Source organism: Pecten maximus, chromosome 5 (assembly GCF_902652985.1).
Source record: "Pecten maximus chromosome 5, xPecMax1.1, whole genome shotgun sequence".
Lineage (NCBI taxonomy): Eukaryota > Metazoa > Mollusca > Bivalvia > Pectinida > Pectinidae > Pecten > Pecten maximus.
In genome coordinates, this window is record NC_047019.1 from 13,575,314 (window position 1) to 13,583,022 (window position 7,709).

At 37.9% G+C, this 7,709-nt stretch overlaps 1 non-coding gene across 1 annotated transcript; it reads left to right on the top strand.

The window, feature by feature from the left end:
- Positions 1-4,427: 4,427 nt before the first annotated feature.
- Positions 4,428-4,499, top strand: Trnae-uuc. The gene has a single exon. It is a non-coding gene; the product is annotated as a tRNA-Glu (tRNA).
- Positions 4,500-7,709: the final 3,210 nt, after the last annotated feature.

The following is a 7,709-nucleotide window of genomic DNA, read 5'->3' on the forward strand; positions in this document are numbered from 1 at the left end:
AAATGATAACTGGCCACTTCAGTAGTTCTTGATTAATGAGCGTTAAACATGCCAAAGATAAATCCCATAGGACCCCGAAGGAAGGAGTACTCGAAAATACTTCAAAGAATAACACTATCTCCTCTGTTTGTTTTGAGCAGTTGAGTGATACGTTTTAAGATATATGTTAAAGGCATGGACACGTTTCATGACTCTCAGGACATTGTTCAACAAGTTGATGACGACACTTAAGTAAATATGTTTCCAATCGTGTGACATAACGTCAACAAATGTCTGCGCATTGTTCTTTAAGCCTATATCATCTCATTTTTTTTTCATTTAAACATGACGTGTTTATTTCACGGAAGGCGATATGGATAGTTTTAAAATTCTTAACTAACAACTTCCGACTAGACTATTTTAATGCAGTAAAATTTTAATCTCATGTCTACATTTTAAATATTTGTTTAAAATTCCCAAAGACTTTTAAGATTCGATTCCTTGGTTTGTCGTATGGACATGTACGCATATGATTATAATCAAGTTTACAACCCTTTCTTACTGCGCCGTAACGAATAAGATATTGAATAAGAACTCTCGTATTTGAAAATCACAAAATTATATTGTGACCGTCAACATGATACGGTATGTGTTATAGAGATTATAGGTTGTAGTCGACACAGGTGTAGAACTCCCCTGCAGTGAGACTGGGAGGTGAAAACAGTAGACGATCTCCGCACGTTCATGTTCTGTCTCCTCGTGTCATCTGCCATAGCGACATTGACAGGACCGCAGCATCGTCACCTGATACGCAGGGTCAACAATATCTACCTGCCCTGCGGTCTTAATCGCGGATTCCTGACAACCCGACCCCTACACGTGTATCACAGCCGTATTAATGCTGTAACCTGACTATGAACCAAACCTGTATCCCTTTTCGCTACTGTCTAAGCGAGACAGTTCAATTTAGACGCCATGTTGTCATTTGAGCTAATATGACGTAGCGTGTACATTTCATGGCGGAATCCGAGTCGGCGGGGTTCTGTAAAATCTAACATTGTCGGTACATTACTCCCTGTTTCGTCAAAGCGTGCCACGGCTTATGATTATTTTGACAACCACTGATGGTGCTGTGATATATGGTTGCCATCCATCAGTAATTGGCTCATCCTGTCCATGGCGCTTTGTCGTACACCGTCAAGTGTGAGAGAGCTTCCCTCAAAGTAAACAATGCACTGTTATAGATATAAATATCTCCTTAATTTGACACTTTTCTCCAGGGAACGAGAATCTGCTGTATCGCGAAATCTCGAAAATAAATCCAGCATGTTCCGAAAGGAAACCAAACAAAACCGAGACCAGCGAAATTCCGTATGGACATACCTTCTGCGCAAGGATAAGCTGTCCTTAAATGACCATCGCCTGTTAATAGGACGTTCAACAAGACCAAACTAAACCATATGGAGGGCTTATTGATATGGATATGAGGGTTTTACGTACAATGCGATTTTGCAACGACTGAAATACATACTACACCTAATTATCAGGGTATATGTAGGCATTGTATTTCTACGACTTGAGCACAGGAGGGACCTGCTAATTTGTTACAGTCTACGTGTATTTTAGACCTTCCTTAGTGTGTATAGCACATCTCATACCTTTTTTCGTGGGTGGGGGTGGGGAGTTGGGGTTGAAATGACGTAAAAATGACATTTCGGGATCTTCCCTAGGGAAGGTCGGAATACACGGTAGTCTCTAGCAAATGTCCAGGTCCTTGTGGCCTTGAGATCGAGCACGGTTTTCTGTAATAACAATTCTTAACCAAAAACGTAGCTGGTTCCTGATACCAATTCCATCGTCACAACAGATGGTAATCATGACACCCCGGTATCGGTAAACCCACGGACTTATATATGAAAGGATTCGAAACTCGGCTTCTTAGACTTAGGAAGTATTTCTTATTTCTAAATCTGTGCTTCAACTCCGATCTGGCAGTCCTTGTGAAGAAGAGTACCTCATCGGAAAATAGGTTATTGATCTACTGCATTTAAATTAAAACAGTCTGAACTGTTCCAGTAGTGTAAAGTATGAAACTATTGTCATTTCGCTATAAACAAAACTTCATATCTTCTGTAGTTATAAACGTCCATTGTAACGTCATAAACCGAACAAAATAGGAAGCCTTAACCGATTGTGAATCGACCCAAGTATTTAGTTAATACAGAATTACGTTAGATCGTGAACTTTCTTAGACTAGTCAATGTCTAATAAAACCATGCGATACTGTTGACCTCTTTTAGACTTCTTAGATTCTAGATTCTAGCTAAAACAAGGTAGTATTCAGTATGTAATTCAGCTGGGAGAGCTGGGTTTATACACACACTTCGTGTCTGTTAGCCAGCCGATAGTAACATCTGTGTTTATGACGTAGAATGACGCGCGTGAGCGCCACACGAGGGCAATTGAAGATGAATTAATTTTCTATTTTCACTGAACATTCATTTCCGGTAATCATCATGGTTGTCTTACCCAATAACTCCCATGTCCATATGTTGTAAGTATTTTGGCATGTATATGTGTGCGCAATGTGCACTGTAAATTAGTTTACGAGAGATACTGTATGCTGAAGAATGAATTGAAAACTACATTTGTACATCCTACAGCTGTTCCGTCCTTCGAGGCCTCGTCAGTGATGTTAGGGACATCCTACAGCTGTTCCGTCCTTCTAGGACTCGTCAGTGATGTTAAGGCATTATACAGCTGTTCCATCCTTCGAGGCCTCGTCAGTGATGTTAGGGACACCATACAACTGTTCCGTCCAAACATCATACCGCTGTTCCGTCCTTCTAGGACTCATCAGTAATTTAGGGACATCCTACAGCTGTTCCATCCTTCGAGGCCTCGTCAGTGATGTTAGGGACACCATACAACTGTTCCGTCCAAACATCATACCGCTGTTCCGTCCTTCTAGGACTCATCAGTGATGTTAGGGACATCCTACAGCTGTTCCGTCCTTCTAGGACTCGTCAGTGATGTTACGGACATACGCAGCTGTTCCGTCCTTCAAGGACTCATCAGGGATGTTAGGGACATCCTACAGCTGTTCCGTCCTTCTGGAACTCGCCTGCGATATTAAGGACATCCTTCCGCTGTACCGTCTTTCTAGACTCGTCTGTGATACTAGCCTGGATAACATACAGTTGTCCCATCCTTCTAGACTGATCAGTGATATTAGGGACATCATACAGTTGTTCCGTCCTTCTAGAACTGATCAGTGATATTAGAGACATCTACAACTGCTCCATTCTTCTAGAACTCACCTGTGATTCTAATGGTGCACATGTAAATGTGTTTTATGCATATTTCGCTGATCTGAAAATTTTAAAGCAAGAAAGGTGTTTGCATTTCAGAAAAAAAATAACAATAAGCATTACAGTGCCATAAAATCTCAAAAAACATCTTTGAAAATAATCGCAATGCTTGTTCTCTTATATCGCTGTCACAGGGGCTTGAGAAATAATAATAATAAAAAAAGAATTCTTGACTTGTAGAGATACTACACGCAAAGTTGTTTAATACTTCTCCCTGCAACAATTCGAATTCACGTCCATGGGAGATCTGAAAAACATTATAACGACATGTTCTCTGATTTAACTTCAAACACGCGATATTGCAGCACTGAAAAAAAAACGTTCACCGCAGTCGTGTGACTGACAAAATACACTTAGCAAACGTTTAAAAGTAATTTAAATCTGTCCTTACGGTTTGACCTTTAGAATGAGCAATGTGCTGATCTGGAGGTCCGTTATTCGCATGTAACCGTAAGGTATGTGTGACAAATGCGCTGACCCATCCCATGCTGCCAGACCGGAGATGGAACTGCAGCACGAGCAGATGCATCACCTTCAGGGGTCAGTGAGGTCAGGTGGAGCTAGACACGACCTGGGCACATGTCCAGCGCTGTGTCATGAGGACATATGAGTCGCCGAATAGACCTCATATTTATAGGGGTATTCACGCCAACTCATTCATCATTCGGCATACCTCGGACTTTTTTGAGTGATTAAAATAACTGTTTTAGTTTTGAGTTTTTTTTTTTTTTATTTCATAAAACCACAGAAAAGAGTAAATATATACATATAATGTCACTGACAAAGACAAACGTACATGTGACCAGTTATTTGATCGTAATTGATGAACAATATCGATTAGAAAATTATACAAAGTTTGATGTATTGCTAGCACGTACATGCAAACCAGAATACAATACGTACATGTAGTCTACATTTCTAAACGTCTTCATGTTCATTAAAAAATGTATTTTTAATTAATTATTCCAAATTGATTAACAGAGAAAGAATATCGTGTAGCTTCTTGCTGTATTTGCGTTTGGCGTCATTGACTACGACGGTAGCACTCATGAAACTTATGCGATACAGCAAGTAACATCCGATGTGGTCTAGTGGTTAGGATTTCTGGTTTTCACCCAGACGGCCCGGGTTCAATTCCCGGCATCGGAACATATTTTTTTTATGGACGATTAAGTGGCGTATAACATACAGCGAATCTCGGGCTAGATCGTGATGCAGTGAAAATGTATACATGGATTTAATTTTGTGATGTTAATGCGCGAATAAACCAGCCGTGGATTTAATATTAACTAGGCTTTGTATTGTATAAGGTGTACTACTTATCATATTTAAATAAGAAAGCCCTCGATATGTGTCAGGGTAACAGTTATAGATATGTGCGCTAGTTTTAATGTTGTATATATGTGTGTGTGTGTGTGTATGTGTGTAACTGTTACATAATGCATGTATACCTGTCAGTATAAATGTTACAGAAAGAGCTTTCATATATAATTTATGTACGCCTGCTACTTATACGGCCTAGGTACAGCTGCAGCTGTTGTAGACAGCGACCAAACACCAGTCCGTTGGCTTGTAACAGTTTGATTTTTATAAAACTAAGATTCCTCTTTAAAAGATTTTTAATTACTCAAAAATAGAAATGCTTTTCTGATGCGAGACATTGTGCAAACTACGTACACAATTTCGTTGGAAAATTTGAATAGATTTTGTCAAATGCATATAATAATAGTATTACTTGTTTTTCCATTGAAAATCAGTCCATTTTATCGGTACATTTTTATTTCGAACTAGCACAAAGTATCAGTTGATCTGAAATACCACACAGTCTTTTTGTTAACAGCGCATATGCAGAAATGTCAATTCTCTGCGGCCGTTTCAGTTATTTTTACACCTAAAGATCCTTATTTTCAGTCCTATATATAAAACATAAGAGGATCGATACGGGGGTCTTCGAATGAGATGGAAATATTATGTAGATATACAAATTAAAGTAGGATACAATATTTGTTTAACAATTTTACGAATGAGTCAATAAAAGCAAAACAGCAATAAATGTTTCTTACAGAACGAATACCGTCGTAAGTTATTAAAACTATGTCCCCCCTTTTCGGTCCCTCAAAATAAAATAAAAAATGAGAAAGAACGCCAGCTCGACCTTTGCACACTTTGGTCTGACGACGGCGCGCGTGCTGAGGACTAAATCTGTCTTTTTCAGGAACGGAAAAAGCTGGTCTCGTGCCAAATATCAAGGACGAGAATTTAACCACAGGCTCCAGCGAAAAAAAAAGTTCTCCATAGCTAACCTGCCCTTCCTTGAAGACTTTCTTTTGTATGTTTGAAAGGTTTAATCTTATCTATGTGTGATGACTCAGACTCCGAATGCAGCCTCTCCATCATGCACAAACGAGGTCTAGACAACTCCAGCTATAGCCTCATCCATCTGGTGGGGAGGGGGGGGGGTACTAATGTGCATTATCCCCCTCCCCTCCGAGGTCCTAAGAGTTCGTGAGGTCATGCCTCGCCAACTAGGAATAGAAACGATTAGCATTATTTATTTACATTGACTTGAATGCAGAGATCATGTTTATTTACACAATGTAAGGAAATCCGTCGAGTATATTCTCAGCTTTGCTAATAAATTTTTAGCAGTTTTCTAGACTTGACTCCATTTTACATTACATTTTGTCGCTCATTTTACGCTATGATTGGACCTACATGTATATTAATCTACCAACAACACAGTGGAGGACTGTGTTACAGAAAGCCCTAAATATTATTGTCGAAAATATTTCATAAGACTAGTTTATACAATTTCAATTTAACTGAATTAAAATGGTTATTGCACAATTTCAATAACATAAGTAATTTGAAGGCGATACATATACAAACACATATATAACGGTTCAACAATATAAGTACATTGTACTAGATTATAATGGATACAAGGCTACTCTTCTTAGTTCTAACGTCTGTTTTATAAACAGACGACAATCTCAGTTCAAATGACAAAATGGAAACAACATGTTCATCTTTTGACGTATATAATTTCATCTTATCGAGATACATTTCTCTACCTTGATTATAGGAAGGCCATTTATAGAAAAAGAGGATTTCATGTGGAAGACTTTACAGACCCTTAAAGTCTCTATATGTTTTCGTAACATGAATTTTGACAACATTACAAAATTGTGTTAAATGATGGAAAATATATTCCTAATTATAGTATCATGTGAGAATTAATACCGTAGATCTTTATAATTACAAGTAAAAACGAGAAACTACCAATTGCTTACAGGGAAGCTCCACCCTCTATTTGTGAATGAGCCGCGGGAAATGTTATACACGCATGCGCAAATTGGTTTGTTTGGAAGAATGGCGGATTAGCCTGAAGTCTGTTGCTACCGCGAAGGCAAAGTAAAGGATTGGGTTAAATCACAACATCATCTACGACAAAAGAGTCAACGTGAGTCTGTTAGACAACAAATCAAGATATGTTGAACGTGAAAAGCCACATAGAATGGCGGTGAAACTTCTCGGTATTGGATAAACAAACCCATGCTTTTCTATCTTTTATTATCCGGGGATGAACCTCAGCGCGCGCACAATTAATTCACGTTTTATGATTTGATGTTTATTGCGTACTTCACTTTGAATTATTATCGTAAGTGAGCAAAATTGAAAGGAATTATATGAAGATAGTTTTACTTTTATGGTGTTATTAGTACACATATATAGTCTTTTTTTCAAAAAAAATATTTCATAAGTTCATGAAGCATCACTTTTGAAAGTGTACTAGCAACAAATGTTGTTGCAATTACATTCATTCAAGTGTTTATCTAAGTTCGTGCTTCCTTAACAAGCGGATAAATAATTTAGACAGCTTGCTTTGAGAGAATCTAGACAAGTGACAAGAAGCTATTGCACAATACAGTGTTAAATTATGTTTTCTACATAAAAAAATAACAAAAAAACAAAGAAAAATAATTGAAATTTTTTTTGTTTGTTTTTAGACGTTTAGTCCGTACAGTTGTCATTTTCATCCCGGAAGTGAAACATTTTATAAGTAGAAATAATTTTAACGTATATATACCACTACATTTACGACTGTAATTAGACGTTTATATATCATATTTCAAATTCGAAGTCAGGAGTTTACAACAGAACTCCAGATATCCGTGACAGGTCGTGTTTTCTGTAGAGTTTTGTGGTAATGTTCCACGGTATTTTTAAGCCATTTAACCAGATATGGGTAAAACGTGCAATAAGTCAGAAAGATCACGTTCTGTAGCATGTAATAAATTTAAATTGCATCGTCTATGACTATGTCTGTGAGGTACTTGATCAGATCTGAAAAAAAAA